Consider the following 12,343-nt stretch of genomic DNA (forward strand, 5'->3'; position numbering starts at 1 on the left):
GTAAGGCCATCAGTCAAACAATACTGTTTGATCTGGGTCTAAACAGAGCGCGTTGTGCGTGACGTCTTCTTTTGCGCATGCGGTCGCTTTGATTCAGCGCGTTTGCTGTCACATTTTATTTGTAGTGTGAACAAGCAGACAAAAAAAATCGGAACTGAGCATTAAGACCTGCAGTGTGAACGTAGCCTTGGTTTCTATCCTCTCGGCTCAGTATGTAGCTCAATGGTGCAACACTAGCAGCTGGTCTGTTTGCACTGAAGTGGATAAACTTGATGGCAAACAGGTGCTACGACTGAGGAGCGGGAAAGTATACAACTCCACCCTAAAGGGGAGGAGAAAGGCAGCATGCGCTGTCAGGTTGGAGAAAGAAACAGAAACTGTGACAGCGATGCAAACATTTTTTGTCTTTCCGTTTGCAGTGCAGATGATCTTCTTGATTTTTTAAAAATTGAAATAAGTGTCAAATTAAAAGAAATACCTTCATCATTCAGCTTTACAGGGAGTGGATCTGGTAAGTTGGTGTTGGTTTTCAAGCTTTTTGTAAGTTTTGATATATGTTCTTCCTCTCAGTATGACTGTGCCTCCATTGAGAACAAGGGCTGATTTTAACAAAACAGAAATATTGATATTATCGGACGTTTATACTTTATTTAGTGTTAATGAAGTAAAAAACAAAACAGTATTATTGTAATTCAGGTTTTGTGCATTATATAACCCTCCGCGCTGGATGTTCACATCCGTCCGCTAGAGGGTGCTGCAGACCCTCCGTGTAGAGCCACCCTCGTAGGCTGCTGACCCGCGTTCACCCGTACTGTACAGGCATGGGGGAGGACCGAGCATAGAGAACTAGTAAACGCCGTGGGGTTCCCTGTGCACACCGTGGCCATGACTTTGACAGTACCGGCTAGCGGACGTTGCTCTCCCGTCTCCAGGCACCTGAAAGCGGACCGGTAGAGGAGGCTAACACCGGAGGGAGAGGCATTAGCTGACGCCGGCTCGAGTCGGTAAAGCAGCTTTTATTTGATTTTTTTAACGTGTTTGTTGAGCTTGTTTCTTCACGAGATAACTGCCGCTCCTCGTTCAGCGGTTTTACGTGGACGCTACCGGGAGGCGCTTTTATTTGAGCGGTGGAGTGCTGCTGAGTGAGACAGTTTGACACTTTCAGCGAAAACAGGCTGAAAGCTTCTGCTCGGGGACGCCGGTGCAAGGTGAGCGCTGTCCTCACGTCAACCCCGGCGCTGCGCCGGCCTGCTGTACTCCAGCTACAGGGAAACGCCGTCGTCGTGTGGCCGGTGCACTGCAGCTCTGTGACGTCCCCAGGTTCACCTACACCGGCTTCCTCTTACTGCCACCGCACTGTGTGAAATGAGTTACTCTACATCCTGCAGTCAGAGGTGAACGAGGGAAGATGTGACAACTATGTAGTGTCTGTGTGTGTCTGTAGTGTAATCTCCACCGTCACTGCTCGCTCCTTTGCTGTGACATGTGCCCATAGGTCGGTCTGTCCGTGGGCGCTTGCGTGCCAAAGTTTGCCTGAAAAGCTGCTGGAGGATTCAGAGTCATACCTGTGTCATAGGGCGGTGTCATGTATGAAATGTGGCTCCCAGCCAATAGCTGCTTCTATAGGGAGAGGCCTAGTATATGAGTTTATGCCATTATGCACTGGGCTGCACATATAGGTATTAGCACCAGTCTGTTGTACTTCTCTGCAGTAAGGGTGTGGGTGGGTGTGTCGTTAATGTACGGCCTCACAATTCTTATTGCCATTCCTATTCATATGACTGAGTGTTTGCTAAGCATGTGGACCAGTCAAGGGGCGCTCAGTCATTCATTTTCTGTCCAGACTTGTAGTTCCAGACACCTTGGTTTAAGTCAGGGATGTCAAACTCCTTTTCTATCGTTTGCCACTTACAGCCTGCATGATGAAACTGGAGTACTCACAGCTGAAAATAGGAAGGTTTCATAAAATTAAAGAAAATGCCCTTTTCTTCCAAACAAACAAACTGTGGACTCACTATTAAAAGAAAACAGTTAATTCTATAGCAGATGATGGAAAACAGGAACTTATTTGTTATTTTGTTGTTTATCCATTACTTAATTACTTTTTTAGGGGGGGGGGGGGGGGGCTGTCATACTTATGCTGTTAAGTGTAAAATCTATGCACTCCTTTACATTTTCCAAAGCTTTTATGGTGGGCTGCAATGGTATGTTTGATACCCCTGGTTTGAGTGCTACAACTAACTAGGGCATATACAGATACATGGCTCTAGTTTTTTAATAAATTGTAATCCTAATCTTTGAAAAATTCAGTAAAAGCTGATTTTTGGCTGCTTGCTGATTCATAAGGGGCTTGCACAGCAGGTAGCTCCACATGTGTGAGGTCTTTTTTTTCTTCTTCTTTTTTAGCCAGATGCCGTTCTGGGGATTTGTCTCCTCCTGGATCTTTTACTTGTTTCGCAAATGTATAAACTACTTCACTGTGGTTTACACATTTGCACAGTATTATTCTTCTATCTGTAATTTAACATCCACCTTGAGCTACTCAGTGATTCATAACTTTGTAAAGTTACCTGCTTCACTGACTATTCAGTGCCTAGCAGAAGCTCCTGGCTACAGCTGCCTGTTTTGGCACAACTGTCAATCACAGCAGCCACCTCTGACTTAAAGCCTTAACATAATCCAAATGTGTATGTCTTAGAAGCATCTGAGGTTGTTATAGTGGAAGAATTAAGATGATATTCCTCTACCATAATATCATCATTAAAATCATATTACAGTATATTTAATCAACTCGCCCATCCAAATCATTGAAGTCATGTGTTCCAGTTCCTCGACCACAGGTGTATAAAATCAAGCACCTAGGCATTTATGAAGGAATGTGCCGCTCTAAGGAGCTCAGTGAAATCCAGTGTGGTACTATGATCGGATGCTAACTGTGCACCATGTCCGGTCGGTGCACTCAGTGACAGTCAGTCGCTACAGACCTCCAAAGTTCATGTGGCCTTCAGATTAGGTCAAGAACAGTGTTTAGAGAGCTTCGTGGAATGGGTTTCCACGGCTGAGCAGCTGCATCAAAGCCTTACATCACCAAGCACAACGCAAAGCGTCAGCTGCAGTGGTGTAAAGCACACCACCACTGGACTCTAGAGCAGTGGAGACGTGTTCTCTGGAATAACATATGACACTTCTCCATCTGGCAGTCTGGGTTTGGCGGTTGCCATGAGAACAATACTTGTGTGACTGCACTAGGCCAAGTGTAAAGTTTGGTAGAGGGGGAATTATGGTGTGGGGTTGTTTTTTGGTCCCTTTGTTCCAGTGAAAGTAACTCTTAATGCTTCATTTCATCCCCCCAACTTAGTGGGAACAGTTTGGGGATGGCCCATAAAGATGGATGAGTGAGTTTGGTGTAGGAGAACTTGACTGGCCTGCACAGACTCCTGACTAGGGATGGGTATCGTTCAGGTTTTATCCTATGATGATGTTTGCTAGTTCACCTTACATGCATTAATGTAATAACGTGGTTAGCCTACTCAATGTAAATTACACACAAACAACATGAAGCTACTCACGCAGAGAAGAACGGCTGCTGCTGCATCATCATCCTCATCATTTCTGCTACACTGGCATGGCTAAGGGCCAGGACTCTTCGGGTTTTTGGGGGATGTTGCTAACTCCGGGTCCGATAACTGGCAACCCACCCGCAGTAGATGTGCTCGATGTGAGGTCTCGCAGCAAGCTATCAAATACGGCGCATTTCTCGGCTTTTAAAAAAAAACCGATATGCGTCGCCAGGTGTTTCATGGGATTTGAGGTGTTACCTCCTTTGACAGCATCACAGTATCAGCTTAAAGCACTTGTTGCTGCTGAGTTTGCATCTTTTGCTGTGAAGTACAGCCAGACTTTTGACCGCTTCGCCTTGGACATTTTAATCTGTAGCTCTGCTCTAAAAGAACGTACGTACCTGGCTCCGCCTACTATCCTCGGAAACGTAAAATGATTGGCTAGAAGTGTATCACAGCTCAGGAAAAAAAAGCACCGAAATGTGCGCTGCTTTTTGGTCTGGTTACTACCATTTATGTCAGAACCGGTGCCATCCCTACTCCTGACCTCAACCTGAATGAACACCTTTGATATATTAGAGTGGAGACTGTGAGCCAGGCCTTCTCGTCATCCCCTTACAAATGCACCTCTGGAACAATGGTTATGAATTCCACAAAACACTCCTAACCTTGTGGAAAATCAAAGCTGTTATAGCTGCAAAGGGTGGGCTGACATCATATTAAACCCTGTGGATTAAGAATAGGATGTCTCTCAACTTCATGTGTGTGACAGCAGATACTTCTGTGTCTGCGTCCATTTTCATAAATTTGTAGGGCTGAATGGGAGCTTGTACAAAGACAGTGATGAAGGACTGAAGGACTATAGGGGAAAAAAAAACAAAACTCTGAGCAACAGCAGCCAATAAACTGGCTTCAGGGTTCTGGCAAAGAATGTTTCCTTACTTGTAAGATTTCGTCCAGCATCGAGAGTCTGCACAGAACACTCCTTCAGTGTGTAGTGATGAATAAATGGAAGCAAAGAGACATTTTCCACACATCTTTATTCATTTATCATTTTAAATAAAACACTGTCAGAGCCACAGCTGCGTATGAAACAAATTAATGTGGACCCCCCCTTTAGTATTTCCCCAGAGTGCAAAATCCAGACCTACATACAATTACATAGGAAGCACTCTTGAGTTCCTTAAGTTATGAGTTTGGTAGCTGATGTTTTTTATTAGTTTTCAGCAGCCGTTTGAAAATGTATTCAGCTTTAAGAGTTTCCCCTCAGCTCTAGCTGAACCTCAGTGCCACAGCTTAATAAATCATTTCAAGGGTGCCTTTCATATATATTTTCTGTGTACAAGGCAACTCAGAGGATTTCATTTTATAAAGAGTTGTTTTTTTTCTTTAAGGAATATTGCTGTTCTTAGTCCTTGTAAGGGAATTACAATGAACGAGTGGATGGAAGGAATTACAAGGCAAAGAAAGGCCATGTAAGTTTAAGCATGCGTACACATACAAAGCTTTAATCCCTGCCAGCAGCTGCAGGTGGCCTCTTTTTGACATCCTCATTCTCCCTCCTCTAATGCAAGGCCTGCGTCCTTTTCTGAGGTTCAGGGTTAATGTGTAGCAAGAATGGGGTGCAGGCAGGGTGAGGAGAAAGTGGCATCCCCTCCACTGCCCGTCAACCCTTCACCCACTGATCCAGGCTCAGCGTGAGGGTTGCTGAGTGTGTTTGTCTGAGCTTGGTTACATAATGTGTGGAGGCAGCCGTTGCCCCAGTCCTCAGAGGTCCCTCGGCACGCTCGCATCACACAGATGTAGACGAGCGTGTGCGTTGGAGGGGTGGGGTTAAGTGTCAACATGGACCACAGAACTATTGTTTAAGTGCTTTTAGAATCAGATGGACATTTAGAATTTCACTGCAAGTAGTATTTGGGTGGCTGATGTGTTTCAGGCAAGAAAATGTCAAGAAAAAGTGACAACTTGAGCCAGTTTTGCCCTCTGCAATTGTAATTCAACCTGGGTAAACTAGCCTGTCTTCTCTGGGAACTCTCTGTCGACATTTTAGTGCAAGCAGCGGCACAAAGAAGCTGTTTTAAATGGCTCCCTATAGCATTATGGTCACTTTAACCTTCAGGTCAGTGTATTCACCTGGAAGGAGAGGTGAGAGGTCTAAGGCGACATATTTTAGATCTTTATACAGTGCGTTCTGTATGTTTACGATACACACCACACTTGTAAGAATCACAGTTTCCAAGTTCTAAGACTTTTTGTCGATATTTGATCAATAAATAAGTCGATCATGAAGAGCTTGGTGGATGTGGCAAATTGTTACCGTGACCCACTCCACACCCGTACAACGTTGATCAGAATGACATACACGTACCAAAAACACAACCTCCTTGGCAGCCGTAGTTAGTCATTAGCAGCTCTGATTCTTAGTGTACTCTTTCTGGGACCTCTAGAAGCATTTGTGGGCTTTTATTTAGAAACCGTGAATGTTTCCGTTGTCCTCAGTCTAAACGTACATGCAGATACAGCTGGCTGAAAAAGTCCAATTTCACCTATGCAATCATTCTTTGGAGTTCGTTTTAACTGCAAAGCTCTTTGTATATTTTATTGTCAATAAATGAAATGCTTCCATTTCTTTACAGCAGCGTGCTTTTTCTCAACCCCAAAAGTTGTCAGTGGTTTACTTCAGCTGGAATCGCTAAAAAACAAGAACTTTGATCAACAAGAACCACCAAGATCTTTCCAAATCACCTCCTAAAGCTGGGCATACACTCTGCGATCTTTTGTTTTGTTTTTTTTCAGTGGCGTTATTCAGCTCCTGCTGAAACTGTACAATTGAATCGCAGGGGTTAGAAGTTGGTAGGTCACGATGCAGTCTCGCACTATACGACCCGATGCTCTGATGTGACCTGAGTGCTCAAACTGTGCGTCTATAACATGAAGCTTATCCAAAATCTTCCTCTCTGTCTTTCACTCACACAGACACACCACCACCATCAGCTTTGCTAAATTGCTAACAAAAACATTGACCAGGCAGCTGTGATTGAGCAGCAGTGTCCATCCAACTATTTTCACGGTTGTTGTGGTCGTGATCATTTTGTGAGGCCACATCGAAAAGGCTCGGATGAGCTTTCCAAAGTTATACAAGTTGTGCCTCCATCGCTTGTGTCCAGATCACACGCTGCAGTGCTGCTCCGTCTTTTCACTTTCATTCTTGTGTTTGCGCGTGCGCAGTGTGAGAGGTTGCGTTGACACCCTCACGACAGGCGACAGGATTTCAAACAGGTTTGATTTTCTTGCAACCATACGATTGCTGGTCGTGAGGTGTTAATCGCGTCTCGTTATCCCACGTATACTTCACCATGCACGACACACGATTAAGGCAAAACTCGGGCCGATTTATTAATTTTTACTCTGTGATGTTTATAAAAATAATGTTAATAAGTAATTATTTAAAACAACTGAATTGAATATAGACCAGAATAAATGTGATTATGTTCCTTGCTGTAATGGAGCAGCACTCACATGTAAGCTGTTTTTGTATTCAGAGAAAGGAGTGTAACATGACACGGTCAGACGACTAATACGCAGAATGTTAATCCCTCATATAAGAAACCATATAAACCTCCAGCTTAACTTTCTCATACAAACCTGTTGAAGGGAAACACTAACATACTGCAGATGGCTTCGTTCTCTTGGAAGGATAAAGGGAAAAAGGGGCTGCCAAATAAACTTTGGCAGCCATTATCATACCTGGGCAGCAGCGCAAGTAAAAATCTGTGTGGAAACATTTTTCTAAACTTCATCAATCCTAGTTTGGCATTTTGTACTGCAGCTGTTGTTGCTTATTTACCAGCTTGTACAGTAACACTGATAAATCTGCTAATCTTAAATCCTGACTGATTGACTGGTGCATTTACAGTCCAAAGTTTGGACACAAGTTTATTCAAAGCATTTTTTTTTTGGTAAAACAGCAGTGAAGACTTTACAATGATAAATATGAAATGTAGTACACAAAGTGTGTATACAAAGAAGGCATGTTTGTGTTGACTTGGAGCCTTCTGTAGAGCAGTTTCACCTTTGAGCCTTACCGGGTTCTCCCAGGATAATAAATTTAACATGTCATTACCTTGGAATTCTTTCCCAACAGTTCCCATTTAGTCTGAGCTCTCGATGAGTGCTTTTCTTAAACCCTGTGGTTCAGCTCCGCCCAAGTCATCTTGGGTGAGTTGAGGTTGTTAATTGTGGACTGCAACACGGCGTTGCTCTGCGTTTTGGTCAAAGAGGCCTTACAAAGTGTGGAGATGTGTTTGGTCCAGCTCTGCTTGGACTTGAAATGCATTAAGAAGTCAAAAACAGGGTCTTTCTATGTGGAGTCTTCATGTTCTCCCCGTGTTTGGGTGGGTTCTCCCCGGGTACTCCAGCTTCCTCCCACAGTCCAAAGACATGCAGTTAGTGGGGAAAGGTTAATTGGAAACTCTAAATTGCCCATAGGTGTGAATGCAGGAGTGAATGTGAGCAAGACTGGTTGTCTCTGTCTATGAGTTAGCCCCACGACAGATTGGCGACCAGCCCAGGGTGTACCTTACCTCTCGCCCTAATACAGCTGGGATAGGCTCCAGCGCCCCATGTGACCCTGAAAAGGATAAGTGGAAGCGAATGGATGGAGGGAGGATTTGAAGTCTTCAGTTTTGTCCTATGATATAAGAACTGTAAGCACTTGTTAGTGTGAGCGCACCTTTTACAAAAATAGCTGTAATGTTCTCGTTGTGTTCTGTGGGTGTTCACACACAGACTCTGGTGATTACTGAAAAGAAAGAAAGCTTTTCCACAGCTTTCTTTGGAGTCATACTTTTCTGTTAAAGCAGGAACCTGCAGCTTCTGTTTAACAGAAGCTACAAACACCCACTGTTGAACTCTGCTTTATTGTTTGTGCTTGACAACCAGTTGTTGACTCTATAAAGACACTGATACAAAATATACTGCACTGAAATGAAATGCACGTTGGCCTTTATGATAGTCTGGACCTTTGTTTGAGGAAACTCTCTAACTGGAGTTTCTATACCAGTGCTATTCACCGTGAGTTGAGTACCAGTGGTGTTAGCTGTGGAAAAATGTGAGCACAGCCCACCTTTTTGCCTACTGTAATAAAACACATAAATAAATGAAACTAGGTGCTAGTAGTATGAAGCTGGGTTGTTTAACAAAAACCTTAAAAAAGGGACTTGTTGTTAGTTATGGATACTCTTGCCCGATGTTGCAGTATTTGGCACCCAGGTGAATTGCTCCCAAATAAAAATGGCTGAACCTTGATTTAATCTTTATTGGTGTTTACTTTGTTTACAACCACCCAGTTTTGTCAGCACAGAGAGGTGTGTAGTGGGTTATTGGATTAGCTTAGCTTGGAAATCAGAACCTGTCACATGGCAATCACACAATAGTTTGTTGAAACACAAACTGACGCCAGAGCGCACCACAGTAAGAAAACGATTCTTTCCTAAATAGTTTTCACTTGTTAATTTGGAACTATAGAAAACGGTTAAAGGTTATTAAAGACTCAGAGTAGAAACCTTCATCCTTGGTTGTCCTGCACCAAAGGTTTTTAAGATTATTCAAGAACGACCCTTTATATTTAAGGCTTCAGCTTTTATAAATAGTACTTTGTTCAGACTGTGTTACAATTACCTATTTATTATGGTAGTGCTAAAGAAGATTTAACTTCCTGTAATGGCCACTGGTGACTGGCTCCATGAGTGAGTCAGTGCCAATATTAAATCTTTACATCAAAGTACATTTTTATGGTTTTGTAGAAGAACAAAACAGTTCTGTGTGCTAAGTTTTATCTCCTAACCGTGTTTGCTGTGATGCTGCCTTTTGAAGCTTTTTTGGAGGTTTGTTTTGTAATTTTCTGACACAAACATGGTTTGCTACGAAGTACTGAACACAATTCTACTATTTAGTGTGTTGCCTTGTACTGATTAGCAAACATGGATCCAGCTAATGGTTGAACGTGCTAGTTTTGGCTTATAATTTAGCACGCCACCATCTGATCTTAATAAGGTCAATTATGATTAAATCTTTCAACACCGATGGCCACGAAGGAGCTGAACACGACAAATGTTTGCCTGCTTTTGTGCCACACCTAATATTTTGCTCACTTCAATCACCTGAAGCCTCGGGGAAATCATGCATCTCGTCCGTGTGTTTCCACATTTGCTGTTACACAGTGATTGGTCAGACGGGGGCATTTTTGTCAGTCATTCATTTCATCGTCCAGTTGTCATGTGACAGTCCCGATCACCAGTGCGGTTCTGTTCCCCTTTGAACTGCTCTGATTGGCCGGTTTCTGTGATCAGTCTTCTCCCTCCATCCTTGGATCTGTTGCAGCACAGTTGCTCTTTCTTGCAGTTGCAGCTCTCAAGGGCTTTGTATTCTTTCAGGGGAGAGAAGAAAGACAAAATCTTAGTGAGATGAGAGAGATTTTATAACCGGCTTTTGTCTTTTGTGCCACATGCACACGCCCACATTCACTCTCTGGAACAAAGAATGGTGTCAGGAGTGGCCACAACAGGAAGTTGCCCAGGGATTAGATCAACAGTACAAGACTCTCTGAGGCCTTTGCTCCTCCCTCTGAGGGTTTGAGCAGTCCTATACAGTAAAGTTCACACTGTGAGTCTTGAAAGAATATTTTTCAGGAAGTTTGGTGTTTTCAATATCAGAGACACAACGAGAGAGAGAGAGAGAGAGAGAGAGAGAAACTGACTGCACAGCTGGGAGATCAAAATGGGAGGAGATGAAATAAGTGCAGGAAAGATCGTGCTCCGCACGTGGATCCACAGTGCTGGAAGGATTTGGGGTAGCTCCCCTGCTATTTCCAGCCCCAACTCAAAGAACTGCTGTACTCTGCTGGATTTAGTGAATGTTATCGGCTGCACCATAGCAACACTGATGGATATTTTAGGGTCACTAATTATTTCAGCTCTATTCAAAGATCATTCATAGAGTCATTGCTGTGCTTGGTTCCATCTGTCCACCAGTTCTTACATTGATCTAACTCAGTTATTATACACTAAAAGGAGTGTGTAGTAGTATTTTAACAGTCTGGCTGTTCAGCCTGACAGTGCTGTCTTTATAGTTCAGGAATTGCCATAGGCCAGCAGCTTTGCACGTCTTCTCACCTATGCAATATATTGAGCTGCTGCCAGTTCACCCGTTTGTAGATTCAATGTGTTTTTCCGCTTTCATTAAGCACTTTGGCTCGACGCCGGCAGCAGCTATTCAAAGGGAAGACTCGGGAGAAAAGTGTTAAGGTGGCTGGTAGTGCTCCCTGATATCAGAGCCATGTTATCTGGCTTGAGGCACAACCTGTAATAACGAGCGTTAACATCCAGATGATCAATGGATCAGGCTTTTTTTCTCCATTTTAAACAAAAACAGCTTAGTTAATCGTGTACACACACACACACAGTGGTGACCTATATTCACAGAGTCACAGAAATTTAATGAAACTTAATTAAAACTTAATTAGAGGCAGTGATTTAAAAAAATCCAAATTATAATCAAACGGCTCAGTTTCACATAAGAAAACGTCAAACTGAAAGTATTTAAGCCTCACTGCTTTTTGTAACTTGACACTAGCTGTCTGTTACTGGCCTACATAGCATTAAACATAATACTGTAAGCTAATAATAAGGTTTTTATATCTCTATGCATGTGTAGCACAACTTTAAACTAGTCTGTGAAAAGACTGACGGTGTATTCTACCCAGCGTGGGTTTACGGGGTCCCAGACACCAAATATTTTAACTCTTGAAAGATCAGGATTTCTTCACTGCAAGTAATTCAAACCATGCTGCAAAATATCTTTGACTGTCCTCGTGTTGTGGACGGACTCATCTGTCTGATGTTTGGTGCATTTTGGCGTCTTCTTCCTGCCTTATGGTTTGTCTTTGCTGATTGGGAACACTGGACATGCTAAGTTGTTATTAAGAACAATTGAACTTGCAACATACTCACTGCTTTCGCCACTTCACCTCAAGATAAATGTTGTTCCTTATATAGACAAGTATACATTGGAAGGTTGGAAGCATGCAGGTTGTATTCAGATTTCCTGTTTGTTTTGAATGATTCTAATTCATTAACACATGCGTGGTGGTAAAAACAAAACAGGCTGGTGCAAAGGGGGAGTGTCAGTGCCAGCAGAGGGGACATCCCTGTATGTGCTTCTGTTATTATTGATCATTATTGTGCATTTTATGGTAGGTAATTTACCCGAAGAACATGCAAAGAATATTAGAACTTCACGAGCGAAGAGTTTTTCTCCTGCTAGCCTCAGAAATGACAAGCAAGCCATCTGGAAATACTGAAACAAAGAAGACTAAGCTGGTCAAACTAGTTACCTTTGCAGTTGGGATTTGCAGCAACCAATGAACGGTTGAGGAGATTGAAACCACTATTCTGCAAACCTGGTAACAGTAACGCAGATGATAAGTTCTCTAAAATGTTAACAATATGTTTTTGACAAGCACATGAAATGGTTGCCAAGTAACCTTCTAATATTATAGTTGCATTATCTTAGCATAAAGATTTATTATTAGCTATTAAAAACAGACACAAGTGCATTCAGACAAGTGGCATTTAGTTAGTCGGCTAATAAAGACTTTAGCCATTTGAAACTTACAAAGTGACAATTCACTCTGTTATTTTGAAAGGCAAAATGACATCTTCCTCTTTCTCCCAAATTAAAAATATGACGAGTGGTGTTGCTCAACCTCTTTCATTTCTATA

At 42.8% G+C, this 12,343-nt stretch overlaps 1 protein-coding gene across 4 annotated transcripts in view; it reads left to right on the plus strand.

The window, feature by feature from the left end:
• Positions 1–308: 308 nt before the first annotated feature.
• The window catches only part of LOC102216204 (thyroid hormone receptor alpha), a 103,868-nt gene continuing 91,833 nt past the window's right edge, over positions 309–12,343 (plus strand). For 2 of the 4 annotated variants that reach the window (XM_013915384.1, XM_013915386.1), the window contains exon 1: positions 756–1,394. The gene's annotated coding sequence lies outside the window, so the exon portion shown is untranslated. Of the gene's footprint in view, positions 512–755; positions 1,395–12,343 lie in introns of those variants that run through there. The other 2 variants (XM_005750991.1, XM_013915385.1) reach the window with 2 other exon arrangements.

Source organism: Pundamilia nyererei, unplaced genomic scaffold (assembly GCF_000239375.1).
Source record: "Pundamilia nyererei isolate P.nyererei 1_Seehausen unplaced genomic scaffold, PunNye1.0 scaffold00295, whole genome shotgun sequence".
Classification (NCBI taxonomy): domain Eukaryota; kingdom Metazoa; phylum Chordata; class Actinopteri; order Cichliformes; family Cichlidae; genus Pundamilia; species Pundamilia nyererei.